At 44.6% G+C, this 24,129-nt stretch overlaps 3 non-coding genes across 3 annotated transcripts; all 3 read left to right on the top strand.

Moving 5' to 3' along the window:
• Positions 1 to 5,927: 5,927 nt before the first annotated feature.
• trnap-agg (transfer RNA proline (anticodon AGG)) lies at positions 5,928 to 5,999 on the top strand. Its single transcript has one exon. It is a non-coding gene; the product is annotated as a tRNA-Pro (tRNA).
• Positions 6,000 to 10,378: 4,379 nt separating this feature from the next.
• On the top strand, positions 10,379 to 10,472 carry trnai-uau (transfer RNA isoleucine (anticodon UAU)). Its single transcript has 2 exons — positions 10,379 to 10,416; positions 10,437 to 10,472. It is a non-coding gene; the product is annotated as a tRNA-Ile (tRNA).
• Positions 10,473 to 16,415: 5,943 nt separating this feature from the next.
• Positions 16,416 to 16,497, top strand: trnal-aag (transfer RNA leucine (anticodon AAG)). The gene has a single exon. It is a non-coding gene; the product is annotated as a tRNA-Leu (tRNA).
• The last annotated feature ends 7,632 nt before the right edge of the window (positions 16,498 to 24,129 follow it).

Raw genomic sequence — 24,129 nt, 5'->3', positions numbered from 1 at the left:
CGTGTGTAGGGGTTTTGTGTATTTACTGGGACAATTATTAATTGTAGCAGTAAGTCACAAAATGATTATTTGATGGCTATTAGAAAACCGACCTTGCGGGTTAACTCATTAACGCACACACACAGATACTAATACACTTATTAATACATAAAATGTGCATATAAACATAACAGATCTTAAGAGTGTGGGTTAGCAGAATACAAAAGGTATATATTAAATCATGAAGAGTTCCAAACCAAGAGGGACATACATTCAGTATACCATTCATTTAGACTGTTTCGTAAATGAACTGGGATTACAACTTCTACACTAGATACTCAAAAGCAAGTACATCACTCATAGGTATTAGATTGATATCAATTGTGGTTGAGGTAACAATTGAATTCTCGAGCTGTAATGCAGAATGTTGAATACTCATCCGATCTGTGTGGATTCAGATCTCCCGCGGACACAAAGAAGCAGTGGCAGGCTGTTGTTGTGTGCAATCGGCACTCTCTAGCTCGGTGCCAGGCAGTGGCCAGTGCGGCTGGCGAGAAGGAGAGGATGGAGAGATTCCTGCTGTGATGCGCTGCTGATGCTTTTTGAAGACCGGCTAGTTAGTGTTGGCTGAAACTAGCAGAGCTTGTGCACATGGAAAGTGACTGCGGGTCCAAGCCAGTCACACTCTTTAGATGGGAAGAAGACTAGTTCGTTCCCGATGTAGCGCAAGTCCTGAATACTGAGATTCAGCTGTCAACAGTTCCAACCGTAGTTCACTCGTTGATCAGGCGAGCTTTGACGGTGGAGTACCTGCGGTTCACGGGGCTTGCTGCTGGGCTAACCTCGGGCGGATCCTTCAGTTATGCGTGGGCAACCTCCGTTCTCGACTCTTAAAACAAAGTTAAGTCCTGGCACTCGGACACACTGGCCGTCACGTGATTGTCCGAGCTGAGTCTGGGAACGTCCTGGAGGGGCACCTTCTGGGCATCGTGCTGCCTGTTGTATCTGTTGGAACTACGGTAGTTCAGTGGCTTAAAGTTCCGCGGGCATTCGAGACCCACGTGGGGTTACCCTGCCCTACCAGTTCCTGATTGGCTGATTGAGGTGGAGGATGAGTAACAGTGACCTCTGACCTTAGGGTTGTAAACCTTGGGATGAGCCTCTCCCATGGAATCTCCCAGACAGTAAGGCGCCAGAGATTACCACTTATTAAGGTGGCTGGTGAATCTCAGCCTTGGGAGCTGTTCCTTATCAGGAAACTCTATCAGCTAGAAAAACACCTTAAATGTGAACCAGATGGAATGGCCTCTCTGTATCCAGCTGCACTGAGATGAGGGAGAGAGGGACTGGCAAGGGAGCAGCAAACTTAATTCCTGTATTTTAAATACGCCTTGCCGCTACAGAAGTGTCCTTAGAAGAAAAACATCTTCTATGATAGTGGTACAGTCCATCACACCCCTCCTATAGCCTTTCAAAGAGAAAAAAAACTGACGACAAAGTATGTCTATGTGTGGTAATCAACCAGGTCTCACAAACATTCTTAAACCCTTCCACCTCCTTTCATTGCAAATAATTTGTACATGTTAGAAGGTTAATTTTGGCTTCTGATATTATGGTGGATTAAGAGTCCTGAAATCTTTGTAGAAGTACAAAGATGAAAGAAAGGGCAGTGTAATCATGGCCAAGATGTTGGACTATCTGCTTGGATTGAATGGAGCAAAACGTAGGCAACTCCTTGAGCAGAACCTGCTTCATCCTTCAGACTGGGGTTTCTGAAGATCTGTACATTTGAACTTTCAAAGTGACTAAAGTAAAGGAGTTTTCCCTTTTTACCACATAATTCCCACAGATCAACACTAACAGAGAGCCTAATTCCACCCATGATTCAATCACTGTCTCTCAGGCATCCCAGCAGTGGATTTCATGACTTCAGAAAGCCATCTTCACCAGTGGAGAACTCAATGCTCTGAGGTTTACTGGCAGAGTCTCACACTGGGTAATGTTAGATGTTGATAAATAATGTCCTATGGAATTCTACTATTGATAAATTCTACTATGGAACTGCGATGTGTCTTGAAAAAAATCTTCTATGATAGTGGTACAGTCCAGCACAGCCTTTAAAAGAGAAAAAAAAACAAGGTAAGTCTGTGGTGTAATCAACTAGGTCTTGCAAACATACTTAACCTCTTCCAGCTACCAACATTACAAATGCTGTTTACACATTAGATGGTTATTTTTGGCTTCTGATATTATGGTGGATAAAGAGCCCTGGAATCTTTGTAGAAGGACAAAAGACGGAAAGAAAGGGCAGTGTAACCATGGCCAAGAGAAGGGAAATGTTGGGGAGAGCTTTTTTCATACACTTTTTATCATTGTTTTTCCAGCCCAACAAAGATCAACATATATGAGCAGGCATCCTGTGCCAAATCCAATCTGCCTTCCTTCCAAGCATACAGGAATGTGAGTGAATTAAATATTGACATATGAAAATACACAAAAATATGCAATCACACTGTAGTGTGCTCTCTGAAGGCACCAGATCTGTAGGGTTTGGGCATTTACTGGGACAATTATTAATTGTAGCAGTAAATCACAAATTTGATTCTTTTGATGGCTTTAGAATCCAACTATGCGACATAACTCAAACAACGCACACACACAGGTACTAATACACGAGGATACATTTATTAATACATAGGATATGCATATAAATCTAACAGATCTTATCGAGAGGGTTATCAGAATACAAAAGGTATATATTCAGTCAGTTACAAAGTGTTACACATATCAAGAGGACATACGTTCAGTATATCATTCATTAAGACCGTTTCGTAAAGTGAACTTGGTTACAACTTCTACATTAGATACTCAAACAAGTACATAACTCTTAGGAATTAAATTGATATCAACTGGTTGGGATAACAATTGAATTCTCGAGCAGTAATGCAGTGAAATTGAATACTCATCCAATCTCTGGGGATTCAGATCTCCTGTAGACTCAAAGAAACAGTTGCAGGCTGTTGCTGTCCAATCCACGCTCTCTGGCTCGGTGCCAGGCTATGCTGTGCGGCTTGCAATGGTGCGCTGCTGATGCTCACTGACCAGCTAGTTAGTGTTGGCTTTAACTAGCAAAGTTTGCGCACAGGAGAAAAGATGACTGTGGGTCCCAGCAAGTCAGGAAGAAGACCGGTTCGTTCCTGATAAAGTGCTAGTTCTGAATAGTGATTCAGCTGTCCACAGTTCCAACCTGTTCACGAGGCCTGCTACTGGTGCTAACCTCGGGTGGATCCTCTGGTTACTCTCTGTCAACCTCCACTCTAGACTCTTAGAACAAAGGAAAGTTCTGGCACTCGGACACTCTGGCCGTTCCGTGGTTGTCCGGGCTGAGTCTCAGGATGGTCAAGAGGCGCTCTGCGAGAATGTCCTGCCCTTGGGAGCCTTCTGCTCCTGGGCCGTCCTGCCCTGGAATTCTCCTTTGAATTCCCTTTAGAAAAGTCCACAGAATTCTCTTGAATCTTACTACAGGCTCTCTGTGTTTCCTGTTTTTACCTGGAGGAACTTCAGCTCGTTGATTGGCTGAAAGTTCCATGGGCATCAGAGTCCCACGTGGGTTACTCGGCCCTACCAGTCCCTGATTGGTTGATCAAGGTGAGATATGAGTCATTTACTCCTGACACCTAGGAATGCAGTCCAGATGTCCATCTGGCACTCCCTAGACAGATAGGCGCCAATGGATGACCATTGATCATGATAGCCAGGCTTAGCTAAGTGCATCCCCCTTTGGGAGCTGTCCCTTATTAAAGGAAACCTTAAATCAGCCTGCATGAATAGTTTCTCTGTGGCTGCACCACAGAGATGAACAGAGATGGGGCCTCATTTGGGAAGGCTCAGAACACTTAATTCTTTCTTATTAATAAGCCTGGCTGCTACAACACATATGCAGTTTGAGCAAACATAAGACAATAACCAAGTACCACAAACTACCAGGCATCTAGTATCATTAGCAGTTCAGGTGGGGAGCTGCATCACCATGTGTAGGCTGCAAAGGAACAAGTAATAGGTCTATTCCATGCTTAAAAGAAAAGAAAGAAAACAAAACATTTCAGCCGTGGAGCCCTCACACCTGAAGAAGGCTCCACGGCTGAAACGTTGTGTTTTCTTTCTTCTCTTTTCATCTAGTGTCATTAGCCTTTTAACAGTTCCTGTCAAAATAAAATAGAAATGGATAACATTCTAGAAAGAGTTTGAAATACCAAGGTACAATTTAAAACATATCTCTTCCACTACAACCACAATATTTTGGAGAGATCGTTGAACCTCACTGTTCTGACATGTCCGTTAGCCTCCGTCCTGCTTCAGCAATGAATGTGGCGGGGCACGTTCTGAGGGAGATGAGGTCAATCAGGTGGCAGGAAAACCACGCTTTGCTTTTTTTTGAGATCCTGAAAAGGACAGAAGGGCCATGTATATGTGTGCAGCTGGATATGTAATTGCAGGTGGCGTAGCAAATTCTGCTGAAGCCCCACTGCCTGGTGTGGACGGTACCTGTGCATGTTGCAGCAGAATTGTGCATGTGAGATCAAGGGGGCATGTCATGTGTTTCAGCACTTCACTCCCTTCAGTAGCACATGATTTCCTGAGTTCTTTGGATGACCTGTGGACAGATCTTTCATGATGAAGAATTCCTTAATAAAAATAGATCTCGGCCCACCATCCCAATGCCTCCGTCTCAAAACAGCAACCTCCCACTGCCCTTGGTCTGCAAGGCAGTCCTTTCAAGTGCGATGACGACGCTGGGACCTTCGTTGCCTATTGTACGAGCTGAACTTTTGTGCTCATCAATTCAACGCTCTTTCCATCAACTCATCTTGTCTTTTGACGCTTCGTGTTTTGCGCTCCTTTGACTATCGGCATATCGGGTGACTGCAAACACTGAAGTTCTTGCTTACGGAGTGTGGAACATTGTTTTCAAGTGATCGCTGTTCTGCCATGTTGACGCCGAGTGAATCTTTCTTTGGCAACATGGGCAGGCTGACAGCAGTGCGAGCGAAAGTAATGGCAAATTTCTTGACTTATTTCTGATGTGAATGTTCTTTAGAAAAGGGATGCGGCGTTGCATTCCAGACATGGTTATGAGCGAACAGTTGCCGCAAGTGTTTGAAAAGAGCAAGAGAGGAAGCAGCCCTGCCCCGTGTGAGGATCAAACTCAGGCCCTTCAGATGACGAGACTGACGCACTACCAATTACGCCAACAAGCCCAGCTGCAGTACACACACCGGAAAGTTTGCCTCACATGGATTTCAGTCGCCCGTTCCCTAATCTTTAGACGCCCTCTGCTGAATGTTGCATTTGCCTTTTGATCTCACCGATACATTTTTGGTCTGTTTCTGTTACGAGTCCGTCTTTCAGATCTCACCTAGCACAAGTCTCTGTGGCTGAAGTGGCCTCTCTGCTTCAGCATCGTGCCCTCACTCAGCCATTAAAAATGTCACTCGGACTTCTGACATGCTGACATGAAATGTCAAGAGAGAGTGGCGGAGTGACGCTTAAGCCAGAGAGAAGATGAAAAGGGGGCGTGGGTGCGAAATGCTTGACAGCTGCACAATGCTCTCCATGCAAGGCGTGACCACAGGCTGAAGGACACCTTTCGGTACATCAAGCTCTAAGCACACACCTGGAGGATGCGGGAATTAATCCTGCTACCTCCCACATGCAAAGCAAGCGCTGTACCATACAAGCCAACCCCCCTCGTTGGGGCTTATGCCTCGGTGTCACCTGGTGCCGCTTGTTCCCCTCTTACCGGGCACAGTTCACTGCCCTTCGTCTGCAAGGCAGTCGTGTAATTGCGGCTTTCTTGACTTATTGATGAAGGTCTGACTGGACGAGCGAATGACGCATCTCCCCCATCCTCAAGCTCGCTGACAGATTGAAATGGAAAGTGCTGTCGCGGCTCGTTGGTCTAGTGGTATGATTCTCGCTTAGGGTGCGAGAGGTCCCGGGTTCAACTCCCGGACGAGCCCTCATGTGCTCTTTTCCTCCTCTTCCACAAGACTGGGATCTGATATCCACATCACTTCGCAGCGTCTGCTTATGGCAAACGATGGAATGTGACTAATGACTGAACGAGCCTGGTGAATTCTCATCACGTGGCACATTGACAGAAGAGGGAAACCGTGCTCAGTACCGTCGAGGATGAGCAGGAAACTTTGTTAATAAGGAGATGGACACCGCCCAACATGGGGCTCAAACCCACACCCCTGACCTAAAGAATCACATGCTCTACTGACTGAGCTAGCCAGGCACCAGTGTTCTCAAAGACGGTTTTCCAAACTCATACATCAGAAAGACCACCGAAACTAAAATTATTCTGCAGCTAGGATCACACATTCTCCCTTCCCTTAACGACAGACTACTGTTCTTTTCAAATTTTCTCCATTCATTGGAAGCTTCATTTCATACCTCTCTGCACCCATTCTGACTTCACACCTCTTGATTGGCCTCTCTTTATGTCCCCTGCTCCCGCCTCTCACTCTTCCTCCCTCCCAACCTTTGTTCTCCCGCTACTTTACCTTTGCCTACTGCCCTGTCTCTCTCACACCTGAAGAAGGCTCCACGGCCGAAACGTTGTGTTCTCTTTCTTCTTTTTTTCAGCATGGAATAAACCTTTTACTTGTTCCTTTGCAGCCTACGCATGCTGGCGCAGCTACCCACCTGAACTAAGACCATTAAACTGTCTAGTGATATTGCTGCACGGGGCGCAATATCACAATAGAACACGTTACTGTAAAAAATGTTAACATTCGTGAATGAGTATTTTTTTAATTATACCAAATGTCTGTTAAATAATGAATGATGTTTTTCAGACCATAAACACTATTATATGAAAAAAAAACATTTACTATATATACATTTAACTTGTTTTTTTTAAAAAAACATTACAATACGGTAGATGAAAATTGTTGTTCAGCGCTCTTGTATTAAATATACTCTACCAGCCTTTTAACTCATGTGTCAGAAATAAAGTGTATAAAATTCGCTAAATCAAACAAAACACAAACGCTACGAAAAAGAAAAAAGATGTGTTTATCCTGCAATTTTATCTCGTTGAAACGTTTTTTTTTTCTCTGTGGCACTAACGGGCTAACGGTTAGGATTCCTGGTTTCCTGATTACATAGAAATGTGTCTCTCTTGCCTTACGATGTCCAAATGATCAGTTCAGTGTAGAAAAGAGCACCGTAAAACCCCGTCAGGCGTGCAAAACGTATAAATGAAAGAGATCGCTTTGTTTCTGCCCGCTATCTCACTGAAGCCCTTTGGTGTGTTAATAGAAGGTTATAACCGCTACACTGCGCGGTGTGGGGAGGGGTGACTTGCAAGCAGAGTTGACCTTTGAGAAAGGACTCGTCTCGGGAATATATTTCCACATTTTGAAGAGATTTTCTCCATTTCTGTAGCCTGATTTCCAATATTCCTAGAGAGCTGTAGAATCTGGAATCACCTATCTGGGAACAGTGTGTAGATGACAGGTTTGTGACTTTCTCATGAGCACAGTATATGAATCCATCAGATTAAAGACACTGTGAGCATTTGAATTAAATTAACGATAGTCTGTCCCAGCTCGCCTGCGATGGTATAGTGGTCAGTACTTTGTGCTGTGACCGCAATACCTGCGCTTTGAATCCGGGTGACAGCAGCCCAAGACAAGAGAGTTTCCTTCGTCTATGTTATTTCAGTGAAGGGGGGCATGCGTGTACAGCAGCGATCTTCGAGTTGATGTGTTGCCCCATATAAGCAATGTGAGCCAACACTGCTTTACAAAGGAGCACGGTCTGATCTTATAGTTGATAATCTGGAGACCAGACCTCTTCTCTAACGAGAAGAAAAGGTCAGGAGCCGCAGTATTTAATATAAATAAGAGATTTCATTTTTTCTGTGGCGCAACTAGTACCAAGCACTTAATCTCGGGGTTGTGAATTCGAGCTCCACGCTGGTAAGAAATCATATAGGTTATGATAAATTTACTTTTTTTAATAAAAACAAATATCGGAAAGAATTCGCCTGTCACTAAGGAATTTAAGTGGAAAGATAAGTAGAGACATAATCAGAAAACCTACATATAGGAAATGTTAGTTACTTTGTATGTGCTTTAGCGTTTTCTTTTATATACCGAAAAAAAAGTTCAAGGCGTTCTAGTCGCTGTACTCCTCGTAGATAATCTCAACGAAATCACAATACAGTACAGGACACGCAGTGAGGAGCTCACGCAACGAATAGTCTTGAACATGCCAAGCGTAAAGGCACACTGAACATCTGCGAAACATCACATCCTAGTTTAGTTACAGTGAGATTATAGACTGGGAGGTAGGAAGTCTCAGATCACTTTTTTATTAAAGGTTCAAGCAAACCCAAATACATTTGCAAGAGACTTTGCAAGAGAGCTGTGCGGACCTTATCTTCATTTACCTAGTTTAATCGTTTTCAGAAAGTGTAATTGTATTATTTTATGTACCCCTGACGATTCTACTGATGTTATAAGTGCTCTTGTTTATATTGAATCTATTTTGTTGTTCAAATAAAAAGTTAAAAAAAACTTTCCGGATGCGTCTGCTGTAAAAATAAAATGACATCAAAGGCGTTGTACGTAGAGTTCTGAAGCCTGCTCCACAGAAGAACTAGCTGAGATGAAAAGTTCAATATTCTACTGACAGGGCTATTCCCGTCAACTCAGTTTCTTTCTGAAACAACGTTTTATAAGAAAAACTTACACTTTGCAAAATGTGAAATAAAATACTTGCTTAAAAGTTCAGATTGTTTTTTACCCAAAAACTGTAAATGGAGAAAACCGACCCGTTGGAGTCTCTGTTGTACCATTGCTCAGTGCGGTCAGGTCGGGACTAAAATGATAGTAAGGTGCTGGTTCAAGCACATCTAGGCACGCCTTTCTCACTGTTCCACCGTGAACATCATCTGGAGAAAAAGTGGCATGTAATGTTTAATACATTATTGACCTTATTAATAATTTGAGGGAATACAAATGCTTTGCATGTATCGAATTACAGCACGTAACAACTGACTACCTGAGTCGATATCACCGGGCAATTTCCAATAACGACCAACATCAGAAACTTCAAGAAAAATAAGATTCCATATCTTGGAATGTAGGGCGGGAGAATTCATTTATAATCCTGTTGCATCTTGAGCTAAACTCAAGAGGGCACAAGCCCTAGAACCCGAATCCGTTACAATAACAAAAGGACAGACATTGAAATATGGGCTATTTCGAAGTAGCAAATGTGAGATATAAAGTCGGAATTCTGAGTTGCTAAGTCGCAATTCTGAGATACCATAGCGGTTTTTTTTTTACTCCCTGGCGGAAACGGGCTTCCATAGAAATCCGGGTTGTGAATAACAACTGTCACTACACACGATTGAGTTCTTGAGGCTGGCACCTAAGACCACTCAGCCATCCTGACAAGCAGTGAGGATGCCCGTTACTTTGTCAAGGGATTATTAACTACTTTTCTTTTCTTATTATTACAGAGATTTCTACATTGCAAGACAATTGACGATTTAGATAAAGGTATATCGTGGCACGCAAACCAGGCACGGAGGGGGTTTGAACCCGCGCTCTTCGGTTTATGAAACCGATGCCTTACCACTTGGCCACCGCACAGACAGTTTAGTTTTTTTTCCCATCAAGGCTAATACATTTTGAAAAAAAAAATCTGTGCGCAAATTGCAATGGCAGGAGAAGTAAAGAATATAGTTCTTCTGTGGAGCTGGCTTCAGACTCTGCTTATAGCGCCCGTCAAATAAAATAGATATTTTATTTTTACAGGAAGACGCATTCCGAAATGTATCTCTGCAGTTTTAGAAAAGTTTTGAATGGTATATTTTATACAACGCACAAACCGTATTCTAATTGCAGACTGCAGATCTGTGCAGCAATCCTACTACATTTCACTGTGATTCTGAAATACTTCTAGCAAACATATTCAGGTTTCCTTGAACTTTAATAAAAAACTACTTCGCTTTCAATCTCTGGTGTTACTGTAAACTCGGACGTGATGTTCCGCAGATGTGCAGTGTGCCTTGTCTTATTCGTTTACTGGATTTGTGAAACGAAAATACAAACTGGACAGTTTCAGACACATGAAGACTCATAAATGTCACTACAAATGACAAATTTGTAGTGTAAATCCGCCGGGCTGATTTACGTGTCTGACCATCTCTCTCCTCCCTCTTCGGCAGTGAGCACTATTTTTTCATTTTCTTCCCTTGTAGTTTCCTCGCTCTTTTACTGTCCCTTTCTCCCACGGAGAGACGGAAAACATGCCGAAATCGTTTTCACCCTGTGTTTGTGCAACGTCAGTGTGTGAAGGGAAAGGAATCTATGTGGTTCCAGTGGCGCAATCGGTCAGCGCACGGTACTTATACAGCAGTGCACAGCGGAGTCATGCCGAGGTTGTGAGTTCGAGCCTCACCTGGAGCAGTGTAGCCTGTCTTTAGCTACCGAAAGCAACCGTCCACTTTAGATACTGTTACTTATAGGTCGTCCTTAACACCTTATCTAACGGGATTGTAGCCTGTTAGGTGTTTGCTGGAGATCCAGTCTAAATTAACATCAAAGGAACAGTTAAAGGTTTATTCCACGTCACACCCGAAGAAGGGTCCACGTTGTGTTTCCTTCTCTTTTCAGCATGGAATAAACCTATAATTTTTCCTTTGCAGCTGACGCAGGTCATTACTTAAATTCCCATCAGCTGTGGACCCCCAGCTGATCTCTACACAGACAGATGAGAGATATCTCATCTTCTTAGATGAGAGGTCTACTGGGACTAAGGGAGCACGATGGTGTACCGAAGACTTGAAAAAGCTCTCGCATTAGATTCTGTTTTTGTTGTTTCCCAGATTTGTTTTTAATGTTCTTTTTGTTTTGAAGTTGTTCCTTTAAGTATTTTTTTATTTTATTTTCTGTAGTCGTTAGACTACTACAGTGATTTACGTAGGTTCCCGGAAGGCTTCTCGCATCGTGGTTGTTGTGTTTTTGGGTTACAAGTATTTTTTTTCTATTGATAGGACCCCACGCATTACTGTGGGACTAGTTAACTTAAGTTCTTACATTGTACCTGAAATTACCACATAAACTACTACTCTGTTTTTCTTTTTTTTAAATAAAGGCACAAATGATGTTTTTTTTTCTTGCAGCTGATTGGCAATGACCCTACAACGGGTCATTGCAACGAACGTGGCTGCTGAAATTTGTCAGCAGCTCCATACTAAACCTGTTCTCAATTGCAACAAACCTAAAATAACATATGCTGCCCATTAGATGTTACCGATGTAGGAGACTAACTTAAACCACCTCTTCACAGGGTTTATGTAGTTCAGTAGAGGAACAGTCGATCGCATTTGAACTGTTCTGAATGTAGTGGAAATAATATAGTCACAAAGTAACGAACATACGCACCACTCGCTTGAAATATTTACTGTAGCTAAAATTGTTTTCTACACACCACAACTATTCACAATGAATTTGATGAATACATGTCTTTATTAATAAAAGTGTAATTTATTAATAATTAAGATTAATGTATATCTTTATTAGTAGCTGTATTACCGGTACTGCATGTACAGTCCTTAATATGGGATAGTGAACTTTCAGGTATCCTGGGGAGGTAAGAAAACTGAAATGAAGGAAATACATATTTAAAGGGGGTGTAAGTCTTAAATGTATTCTGTTACATCTGGGTGTTAACTGAATAGATTGTATTACTTATTGTGATTTGACACATGTCTGTCTCAGGAGACAGCAGAAAAATTGGGGAATTTGCAGGTACAGAAAATAACTTGAACTGAACAGGCAAATGTAAGGTTATGTTAAAGAAAAATAAACTTTGTCACCTTTTTAAACATGATTATTTAAGACAGTTTATCGGAACCGTATCTCTCCTCGATTCTGTGGCTGTGGTCCAACAGTAACGGTGGTGAAACAAGCAGAATGTGCGGAAAGAATTGGAGACGTAACGGGAGACTCATCCAGTCGATAGAAGGGTTGTGTACGCTGAGAAGTGTAGTTTAAAAGCTTAACGAGCCAGGGAGGAGTCAAACCTGCAATCTTCTGAGCCAAAGTCAAACACATTATCCATTGCACCACTGGCTCTGATACCCTAAAGCCACCACTGTAAGCTTTGTGCTGTCATTAGTAATACTGTAGCACTCCGGTGTTCACAACAGCCCCCCACCACCAGGAACTCAAACCCAGGCCTCCTGCATCACTCAACAGGGACCTAGCCTGTTGAGCTAAAGAGCAATCTCCCTCAGTCCTGCGGCTGTGGCCCTGCTATTACATTGAAGGGCAGTGACATCACCGCTCTGGTAAGCCGGCTCTTACACACTCAATGGTGGCCGTATGCGTTACACTCTCCCCCGCTTAACTCACCAACCTCAGCAAAGGGCTATCCCATCCCACTGCTGACACCAATGTAACGCTCCAGGGTTCACATGGGCATCCTCGCCACTGCCACATCAGGTCAGTCCCCCACCGTCAGGGACTCAAACCCAGACCTCTGGCATCACTCAACAGGGACCCAGCCTGTTGAACTAAAGGGAGACCGTCCTTAAGCTCAAGCGGCTGGGTCCCTGTTGAGCTATGGTGGCAGTCGCAGGTTTGAGTCCCCGACGGTGGGGGGCTGACTTAAGTGGCAATGGCAAGGGTGCCCGCCTGAACCCCCAACCATTACAATACTATACATCGCTCCAGTCCAAATTTTCTCAATTAGATTCACGTGTTTTCTACTTGTATTTAGCTACTAGGTCTTTCGTTTGGTCTGTTTTAAAAATAGCATCTCAAACGATTTTATGTGTCATGCTGAAATTCACACACGGGGGACGTCACATGAAAGACAATCACAGATAAGATGTTGCATTTAAAAAGAAATCCAGAGTGGCAGTAGAAAACAAAGCCTTATACACGAGATGCAAGTGCTCTACCACTGAACTAAACTGACAGGCACTTTTGCCTGCAGCTCTTTAATTGAGTTAGGGAGAGTGAAGGGTCTACACAGTGTACAATTTAAAGATCGAAGCAAGACAATCTGATGCGAGGAGAATTCACAAAACGAGCCTCTGCTTTATCGTTTACTGAGCATTCAATGAACGTCTAAGTGAAAGACAAATTCACTATTTTCACTTTTTGTTTAAAGAACACTTTTATCACGTTCTGCACTCCCGGTGTTTAACGGTGTTCTTTTCTACACTCCTGATTTGAGGATCCCCAGCTAAAATATTTTTTAAATACAACAAAATTCCGATATATTGAATAGTATTTATGTTTACATTTATATTCACTCGTGCCAAAAGCTTGTGTTCTCTGCATATATCAGGATGTGGAAAGAGGCCCAATCACATCTGGAGTAGATAGTATTTAGGTCAAAGCTAATTCAAAGTGCATCTCTGGGTGTGTTTGAATTACCTACGTGTTTGACTGAAGGACAAGCTCACGGTGCCATAAAAATTGACACTCGTCATCTTTTCTTCTACATTCACAGGTTTTACGCTAAAGACAAAAAAAAATTTTTTGTCGTTTTCATGCCAGCTGGCACTAATTATTCTGCACTGACAGGGAAGATTAGTATTTTATCTATCGCAATATGTGTGGAATTTGTTTTTAAAAAAGTTGTTCCAGAAATGAACACTTCCATTAAAGTTAAGGCAGACACCTGTTGCTGTCCACAACGACCAACTCTGCATGGCAAGAGAGGAGAAAAGCACTGTGGTGATTTCAACCCAGAAACTTATTTACTAGACATGCACATTAACCAGCTAAGCCACAGCACCAACAGAGCACTATCCTTTTACAGCCTCTTAGACACACCGCTCTGAGATACCTGCGTTCTGTGTGCGCTGAGCCTGCTCGCTGAGCAAGTGATGAGAAATGGCTTTTATCTGGTAATTTCAAGTCCAAGGAGCTCAATATGCTTTTTATGTTTGACATCTTCAAGGAAAATGGTGAAATCGCAGGTGGAAGAGGAAAATGATCCTTGAGTAGAGGAAAGACGACCATCTTGAGTACTAACTCATGTCAGGAGGCTAACTTCTGGGATGAGGTGGTGGAGTGGTAAGGTGATGGACTACTAATCCATTGTGCTCTGCACATGTGGGTGTGAATCCCATCCTTGTGAAGTTCAGTAGTTGACAAATGTGCCTTTTTAAACTGGGTGTGCTTTCGTTTCGTCTTTCGCTCCTGTACTACAGCAGTAATATTTCTAGATGTGCATGAACATGGTATAGTAGGCTGACGGCAGGAACACGGGGTCCACAAGCAGTGACAGTATCAGAGGTGTCTGCGGTGTGTTGGTTTGTGAGCACTAATAAAATAACTTGCCGTGGAAACACATGTGCCTGCATTAATACAGCTCCATTGAGCAGAAAAAGCAACACAAACACCGACTTGTCAACAGGAAGTTTCCGTAGCTGAAAACACAGCCATTGTGCTCCAGGTGAAGCTTGTGTCGCAGGATGTGGGTCATTGAGGCAGTCACGGGCTGGGATTGATTGGGTTATGTTGATTTGTGTTACAGGGTGTGGGTCATTGAGGCAGTAACAGGCTGTGATTGATTAGGTTATGTTGAATTCCAGGATGGTGTCAATGTTGCCTCTCACTCAAGGGGGTGACTGCAGTTGTCCCAATTAATACAGGAACAGTCAGTAAAAACAGTCAAACCCAAGTCGTTCAGGGAGCAATTAGGTATCGAGACTTGGAGGTGTGAGGAGTCGCTGAGCCAGTTTTAGCCAGACCAAGGGGTGAACTGATAAGGTTCCATGACACCTAGCTCAGCACTCCCACACCCCTCAAACAACACAAGCTTCCTCCTGGAAAAATACTGGGCAGACCTGATTCTGACAGGGACAGTGGAAACCCCCCTGAAAGGGATTGGCTAAGGAGAGGGATAAAAAGACCTGAGACAGAACAGAGGCTCCCGATTCCCACTGGATCCTGGAGACGACACAGGCAGCACAAGGGAAGCTGCAGAGTGCAAGACCCCGGAGGAACTCTGCAGAGACTTCTAATACCTGGAGGCAAGGATCTACTGGTTCAGTAACTGACGACAACGAGAGACATTGGCATTGAAACAGAGGTACTGTACAGACTTTTAACACCTGAAGGTGAGGAACAAGGAAACTGGCACAGCTAGCCGATTCAAACTGAGAGGAATGTAATACAGTCGCAGAGGATTTCTATTGTAACCTGAACAGAGACTGGGAAAATAGGACTGGGTGATACCCCTCTCCTCAAAGTGGGCCATCAGAGACTACAGGTACTAAGTAGAGACGTTCGAGTGACCTCTCTTTAATATTTTACAGGAAAGACTGCTGCCCCTCTGTATTCATTATGACCCTGGGAAGGACCTTTTGCTGCTGTGAATTCTGTTTTCGTTGTGTTTTTGGGTGATAGTGCATGTGAATGTAGTTGGAAAATAAAAAGGGCACTTATACAATACAAATGCTTGTCGCTGGTCTATGTGTGCATTGGTGATTCTAGGAGATAAACAGAACCTGTGGTAATGTAGAGGGGCCCTAGCACCCCGTTTGTATTGCTAGGTGGTATAGTCGTACACGAGGCAGGAACATCCCTCGCCCATAGGGTTCACCTTACTGTGACACCTTCTTCATCTATGTTTTTTGAGTGCACTGCAAATGATCTTAGTATCGAAGTGCCATCCCACATAACCGATCCGAACAGTCTGCTTTACAGAGGAGCACTGCCGGAGCTTATCGTTGGCAACGATTGCTGGATCCTTTGAATTCGACTGAACTATAGCACAGATCTGCAGTCCACCATTAGAATACTGTGGGTGTGCTGTATAAGCCATACCGCCCAAAATAGTTCTAAAACAGGAGAAGCATCCTCGTTTAGGAATGTGGTATAAAGTGAAATGGTCTGGGAAGAGTCCTACGTTTGAACAGTTCAAAATAGACGTAAAGGGGTATTTACGGACTCTTTCGAAATGTAAGAACAAGCTGTGCGGACCTTATCTTTATTTACCTTGTGTAATCGTTTTTCATAAAGTGTAATTGTATTATAGCATGTGCCCCTGACGATTTTCTTGATATGTTATATGTGCTCTTGTTTGTGTTGTATGTAGTTTTGTTGTTCAAATAAAACGTAAAAGACACAACTTTCTGGATGCGGCTGCTGTAAAAATAAAATGACATCAAGGGTGCTGTACGCAGAGGTCTGAAACCTGCTCCACAGAAGATCTTTATCCAGAGGTGTTAAAGAAGTCGAGATCTCGCCATGAGAGGGGAAGCATCTCAGAAAAAGCAGGTGCAGTCGGTTCCACGGTCATAACGCCACTAAATCGGGCGACAAGAGCAAAACCCACCCGGCTTCCTCTGGGCAAGTAATGAGACAAAGAGACAGCACACAGCGGGTAGCGTGGCCGAGCGGTCTAAGGCGCTGGATTAAGGCTCCAGTCTCTTTGGGGGCGTGGGTTTGAATCCCACCGCTGCCAGGTGCTCCTGTTGAGATGCCCTTTCAGCTGGCTTCAGACAAAAGGGAGGGAACTGCTTTTTGGCAGTCTCTCGAGAAACTAAGCAAAGTGTTTAAAGATACTTTCTCAGCTTGACATCAAGGCACAAAACAAAAACCTTCTTGCGTCCTCTCAACCCAAAAGCGCTTTGCCACTTTTTGCGTTATGGAGGGAACGACGTCTGCCCAGATCACTTTTGTGTCAATGCAAATCGTAGTGTGCCCTCCGTTTTAATGTTGGCTGTGCTGGCGTGCTGCTTCTGTCTGTGAAACTTGAATGTTCTGCTTCTTCACACCAAACCGTCGGCGGGGGTTGAGCTTGTTAAATCTTTGCGCATAGCGCTCCTTTGGAAGTACTTTGTCCAAGTTCAAAAGCGATCGTGGGATTTACTTCATGCGTGCAAAAAGCATGCCTCGCACGACAGATCTAAATGGGGAATGGAGCCTGCTTCTTGCTGTTTTTCCTGTGGTTGCAGTTACAAAGTTGATCGTGCTTTCACATTCTGTTAACAGTATTCACTGGCTGAGCTTTATCAGTTGGTTCGTAAAGGAATCTCTGCTTCGGTTCCAGAAAAGTCATCTGTAGTGTGTTTTTTTCCGTGCCCATGGCAGTCTTTTAAAGCTGGTAGTAATGGCGGCGAAGTTAATTTTTTATCCTCTTTAAAAGAATAAGGACGGGCTGGGGCGAGCTCCATTTACCACTCTTTCAGCTAACCGCCGAACTCGCGAACTGATTACACTGCAGAGCCACAGGCGCCTCGCTTTTCTCCATTCTCTGGGTCAGGGTGAAAAAAAAACTTTGCTGGTATTAGCTGGCCTGCTGGGAGCACCTCTTCTTCACTGATAAGCAAGATTTGTGTTTCATCTTTCGCAAGCTGTATAGATTTCTTTCAAAACAAGTTGTTCCAGAAAGGAAACGAACACTTGCATTCACCTGAATTAAAAGGCATGGGATTTGCCCATAAGGATAAATTCTGTACAGTAAGACAGGTAGAAAGGCACCGCTGGGAATCGGACCCAGGATCTCCTGTTTACTAGACAGGCGCTTTAGCCAATTAAGCCACGGCGCCAGCAAAGTGCTGTCCTTTGACAGCCACTTGGACACGTCTCAACTGCTCTGAGACATCTGCGTTCGGTGTGCACCGAGCCTGCTCGCCTTGCAAGTTGCCTCATTTACATGCGATAGCTCCACCACTAAGAGAAAGGATGAGAAATGGCTTTTATCTGGCACTTTTCATGTCAGAGGATCTCAATCTGCTTTCCGTGTACAAGAGGATGTCCAACTCATGTAGCTAAAGACGTAGACGACAGTGCTCTACTGAAATCTTGATCTCACAACCCTCGGCATGACTCCGCTGTGTTCTGCTTTAGACAAAGGGGGGAAAAGACTTCTTTCATCACACGTTTTGCACTGTTTACGGTGTTTGCAGTGCTCTTTCTTAAATGAAAACCAGGAATCGGCACCATATGAGGTGAGACTAGATAATATTGGATCAAGTAGCCTCGCCATTCCATGCGTGACGTGAGCAAAGTGTAATTCCTGTCTTTATAGTGTGCTTGTTAGAGACATAGCTGGCACCCAGAGCGCTTTAAATCCGGGAGTCAGCAGCCCAAGACAAGAGAGTTTCCTTCGTCTATGTTTTGTGCGTGAAGGGGGAAACCATGCGTGTGCTGCAAACGATCTTAGTATCGAAGTGCCGTCCCACATAACCGATCCGAACAATCTGCTTTACAGAGGAGCACTGCCGGAGCTTACCGTTGGCAAACTGAAGACCAGGCTGACCTCTTCTGTGACTCTTGAACACTGAGTCTCAAGGTTGTGAATTCAAGCTCCACGCTGGCGGGAAATTCCATAGGTAATGATCACATTTTCTTGCATGCTTCTGTAGGGTTTGGGCATTTACTTGGACAATTATTAATTGTAGCAGTAAATCACAAAATTGATTCTTTTGATGGCTTTACAATCCAACCATGCGATATAACTCAAACAACGCACAAACACAAGTACTAATACACGAGGATACATTTATTAATACATAGAATATGCATATAAACAGATCTTATCGAGAGGGTTATCAGAATACAAAAGGTATATATTCAGTCAGTTACAAAGAGTTACATATATCAAGAGGACATACATTCAGTATATCAATCATTTAGACCGTTTCTTAATTGAACTTGGTTATAACTTCTACATTAGATACTCAAAACAAGTACATAACTCTTAGGAATTAAATTGATATCAACTGGTTGGGATAACAATTGAATTCTCGAGCAGTAATGCAGTGAAGTTGAATACTCATCCAATCTCTGGGGATTCAGATCTCCTGCGGGCACAAAGAAACAGTTTCAGGCTGTTGCTGTCCAATCAGTGCTCTCTGGCTCGGTGCCAGGCTGTGCTGTGCGGCTTGCGACGGTGCGCTGCTGATGCTCACTGACCGGCTAGTTAGTGTTGGCTTTAACTAGCAAAGTTTGCGCACAGGAGAAAAGATGACTGTGGGTCCCAGCAAGTCAGGAAGAGGACCGGTTCGTTCCTGATGAAGAGCTAGTTCTGAATAGTGATTCAGCTCTCCACAGTTCTGACCTGTTCACGAGGCCTGCTGCTGGTGTTAACCTCGGGTGGATCCTCTGGTTACTCTCTGGCAACCTCCGCTCTCGACTCTTAGAACAAAGGAAAGTTCTGGCACTCGAACACACTGGCTGTTCCGTGGTATTCCGGGTTGAGTCTCAGGATGGTCAGGAGGAACGCTGCGAGAATGTCCTGCCCTTGGGAGCCTTCTGCTCCTGGGCCGTCCTGCCCTGGAATTCTCCTTTGAATTCCCTTTAGAAAAGTCCACAGAATTCCACCAGGCCCTCTGTGTTGCCTGTTTTTACCTGGAGGAACTTCAGCTCATTGATTGGCTGAAAGTTCCATGGGCATCAGAGTCCCACGTGGGTTACTCGGCCCTACCAGTCCCTGATTGGTTGATTAAGGTGAGATATGAGTCACTTCCTCCTGACACTTAGGAATGCAGTCCAGATGTCCATCTGGCACTCCCTAGACAGATAGGCACCAATGGATGACCATTGATCATGATAGCCAGGCTTAGCTAAGTGCATCCCCCTTTGGGAGCTGTCCCTTATCAAAAGAAAACATCTTTAAATCAGCCTGCATGAAAAGCTTCTCTGTGGTGCACCACAGAGATGAAGAGAGAGATGGGGCCTCATTTGGGAAAGCACAGCAACACTTAATTCTGTCTTATTAACAAGCATTGCCGCTACATATCCCCCCTTTTTGAAGGTCACGAGGTCCTGAGGCGTTGTTGCCTTCAAAACAAAACAGAGTTAAGTGATGTCCCTTGCCATTAGAACATTAACCTTAAATGTCCACATTACTCCTCGAGAATTCATACAGGAACCAGCATTGGGAACAAACAGGATGAATAACATCTGGAGTACGTATAAACAAGGTAGGAGACATCATCTCAGTCTAGGAATTACACATCAGGAAGTTCACTGTCAGTATCTGATACCTCTGTAGTAGATATTTGGGGAGAAGTCACTTCCTTTCTTTTGACATTCTACCTTTGAGTCATTCGTGCTACCCAGAGTATATCTTGATGTAAGAGTACAACAGTCAGAGTACACTGTCAGTCATGATCCAGCTACCCGGCAGTAGTGTTACAATAACACCAGTTCCTGTTCCCAGCCCCCCGATAAACCACAACACCTGTGTTGGGTATCTGCTAGGGTGGTTTGGAGGTTTGTTCCATTAAAGCAACCTCTTCAGGGCTTACTGTTTCTTGGATTTCTATCCAATTCAATAGTGTGGCACCTGAAGGCATCCACGACCTCAAGTTTGGTCTTATATTGTCTGGTTACAGACCGTACAGTGTTAAGTTCAAGCTGTACTATGGCCTCCTCGGGAACTTGCAGGAAAACTGTTTGATTAGGTAGCTGCATTGCAGTAGCTGTATCATGCCTGTCACAAGTCATAGTGTCAGTTAAATGTGGTGTGCTGACCAGCCATTTACTTCCCACCTGCACTTCATGGGGTTCATTAACCTCCCTCTGCTCGTTAGTAGCTTTACACCCTTCATTGGTGAATCGTTTAGACACAGCCAATGGATAGCTTTGGTAGCCATACCCATCTCAAGATTTGGAACCAAATTAAATCTTGGATTGCCTCCTGGGTGAGCTATGAGCGATGGGGTTAATGTCACATACTCCTCTACTGAGAAGAGTAGAATCAAGTGGGTTGGGATTTGTGCCATGGTTAGACTGGCTACAGTGGCACTAAGCCCCCATAACAGGTCTTGTGTCAACATTCTGGCATGTTGCACACAAGCATAAACCCATTGTATAACACTGGCAATCATGTCCACTGGTTGGGGGATAAGGTTTAACCCTGTTGCATAGAAAGTTGCCTGTAGGGTTTTCCCTAAGCTTTCCAGCCTTTGCTGCTGTCGATACAGTCTGTCACTACCCTCTGGCATCTCTGACACCTGCCTTCTTGGGGCAGTCAGGGTGAGAGTGCCAGTAGCACACAAACCTACCAGAAAAAGCAAACGTGCAACAGTGGTGGCAGCAATCAGTCCTCCCAAAAGTCTTTTCAGGTGGCTGATCCCAGTCATCTCCTTCTGAGTGATTGTTGCCTTTCTAAGCTGGCGCAGCATGTACATGGTGTCTTTCTCAGTATGCCATGTGGCATCTTGGGCACCAACATCCTGGAAATCTGGGGAGATCTGACGCAGCTGCTGATGCTGCTCCTCCTTTTCCAGGGCATCTGCTTTTTCAATTTGTTCATGCCTGTGCTCTAGGAACCCTGCAGGGGGTGGTGCAGCGGTGGAGCATGCCTGACCCTTGGCTGAGTGGTCATCTGGAGCACCTGAGTGATCTGGGATTGTTATCCCATACTCACTGTTCAGGTCCACCCTGCACACCTCCTGATTGAGGAATCCCTCTATCGGTATGTTTACAATCGTTCGCTGGGCGTGGGTGTAGGACACCTGCTCGCTCCCCCCTTCCCTCGCTAGGGGTTTAGGGAGCTGCCCCAGCACTGGGATAGCTAGTTCACTGTCTTCGAACTCGCTATCACCCACCAGGCCCATGTCAGTGAGGGCGGGGATTCTGACACCCCTCTTTGCGATGTCCTGCACTGGCAGGCGGGTGGCTTGACCATCCAGCTCCAGTCTGGGTGAACCACTGTTGGTCAGACTCAGACTGACAGACTGGGCTGGTGGCTGTAAGAAAACCAGCTCGGCTTTCATTCCCTGTCCCTTCCTGGGGACTGGGTGTGTTGGAAACCCTGCTGTCAAGGCAGGAACAATCAGGTCAGTCTCACTCACTACCTGGTAGTTGTGAGAAATAATGTTACCTGGCTGCAGGTTCCCTGGGTCACAGCAGAGGAAATCGGCATCTGGGATCAGGTGTGTCCACAGCGCAGTAGTCTCAGCGTCCAGCTGGACCTCCTGTCTAACCTGTGAATATTGCACCAGGGGCACCTGGTGGTGGCCCTGTGACAGCTGCTCAAGCAGATCCTCACTGATAGAGGACCTCTCAGGGCTAAAGGCTAAACCAACCTGCTCTCCTGCCATCAAGATCCCTTCCACCACTGCGAGGTGGTGGTCCTGACCCCTCTTGGGTGCCAGGGTGCAGAGGGAAAGCTCCTTTTCATCGCCAGGTGGGGAGATCTGCTCCTCTTTAGGGATGTAAAAGGGGTGTGCTTTACCTGGTGGATCAGGCGGCTGCTCGGAGCACTGCTCCTGTGGCAGGGAGGCTGTTGTGACCTCAGCCGGGACATGACTTCCCTGTATATCTGGGGAACAAGAAAATATTTGTATTTCTTGTCCAGAGGGAACAGAAGGAATCTCCGCATTGGCTTCTATGTTCGGTGGGCACTGTGTGAGCACAGTCTGCCTCTTGGCCCCCCTTTCCTTCTGTACAGAAGGCTTAGGAGCCTTGACCTATTTCCACACTTTGCCTTTCTGGTGATCCACCAAAGGTTCCTCTCTGAGTCGCATGCCCTTTTCTTTTTCAACCCGTTTGAGCTTGCTGTGTGACATCAAACACCTTTCAACCTCAGTGTCAATCAGTGTCTCACTGTGTAAGACATCTCCCATGGCAGCCTTGAGGTAAAAGCTTCTTGCTTTTCCTCTGTGTTTTACTGCCTGCTCTGTGATTTCAGGGGTGGAGTCAGCACTCGCTGGGGAGTGGCTGACCTCATCCAGGCAGGAACCCTTCCGCTCAATCAGATAGACTGAGGGAGGGAGCTTTATCTAACTCTTTCCCTCCCCCGGTGTTCTCATGACACTTAGAACGCTGGGTGCGGTCCTGTGTGCCTGCTTTGGAATGGCTCCTTCGAGCAGGAGGGAATTAAACCTGCTGGCTCTGACAGCAAACACAGTTGCTTTAGCAGCTTTTTGCTTAGAGCGACTTTGGACATCATACTCCCAGGCTTTCTGCACGAATCTCTTAATATCAGTCATTTTCATGGTCTGTGCATCTGTATGCATTAAGATCATCTTTCTGATTGATGGGTGGAGATTCGCAATGAATAAACCCTTGAAATGTGTGTTCTCTTCGCAACCCTCATCATTTCGCCCTGCAAAATAAGTTCGTCTATGTCTCTCGTAATATTCGCAAGGGGACTCTGCTCTCTCGTGCTTAATGTTAAGGGCGGTGGCTATCGCAGCAGTTGGGTCAATAAACGCACTGTATTCTTCGATAAGTGCTTGACACAGCTCCTCAAAATCATTACAGACTTCTTTCATCTGCCTAGCCATCCACTCATGTACAGCTCTGCTGGTAGTTTTCCTGACCAGAAACACTTTCTCCTGTTTTGTGGCGTTTGGTAGGTACTGCAGGGTATACCTGAGGTCTTGAATATACCTCTCGATATTATTCTCTGACACTGTGGGGTCAAATCTCTCTATGTCCTTCGCTAGCTCTCTCAGAGAATGGAGGTTTATTCTCCTAGCTTCTCCGCTGACGGAGATATGGCAGAGATCGTGGTCAGACCTGTCGCTGCTAGAGAGAGTGCTTAATAGCGACTCGAATTCAGACCTTTTAGCAACCATCGTTAAACTTAAGAGTATTACTTTTAAGTACGAAATCACAGTTTTACCACAGAAAACCACAAGATCAAGTATGCAATCAACCCGGTAGATCGCAAAAGATCACAAAACAATCAAGCACTGCTTAAAGAACAAGGGGAACTTTTTTCCTTTCGGCTTTCAGCACACTGTATTGTCGTGTATGAAACCCGCGGCGTTTTATGTGAATTATTTCGCTTGGTTGACTCATTTCATTCTTGCCATAGCCCACCCAGGGACGCCAATAAAAATGTAGTGTGCTCTTTGAAGGCACCAGTTCTGTAGGGTTTGGGCATTTACTGGGACAATTATTAATTGTAGCAGTAAATCACAAAATGATTCTTTTGATGGCTTTAGAATCCAACCATGCGATATAACTCAAACAACGCACACACACAGGTACTAATACACGAGGATACATTTATTAATACATAGAATATGCATGTAAACCTAACAGTTCTTATTGAGAGGGTTATCAGAATACAAAAGGTATATATTCAGTCAGTTACGAAGAGTTACATATATCAAGAGGACATACGTTC

The sequence above is a fragment of the Lepisosteus platostomus genome, chromosome 5 (assembly GCF_059453375.1).
Source record: "Lepisosteus platostomus isolate fLepPlt1 chromosome 5, fLepPlt1.hap1, whole genome shotgun sequence".
Lineage (NCBI taxonomy): Eukaryota > Metazoa > Chordata > Actinopteri > Semionotiformes > Lepisosteidae > Lepisosteus > Lepisosteus platostomus.
This window is presented reverse-complemented; position numbering and strand designations above follow the sequence as displayed.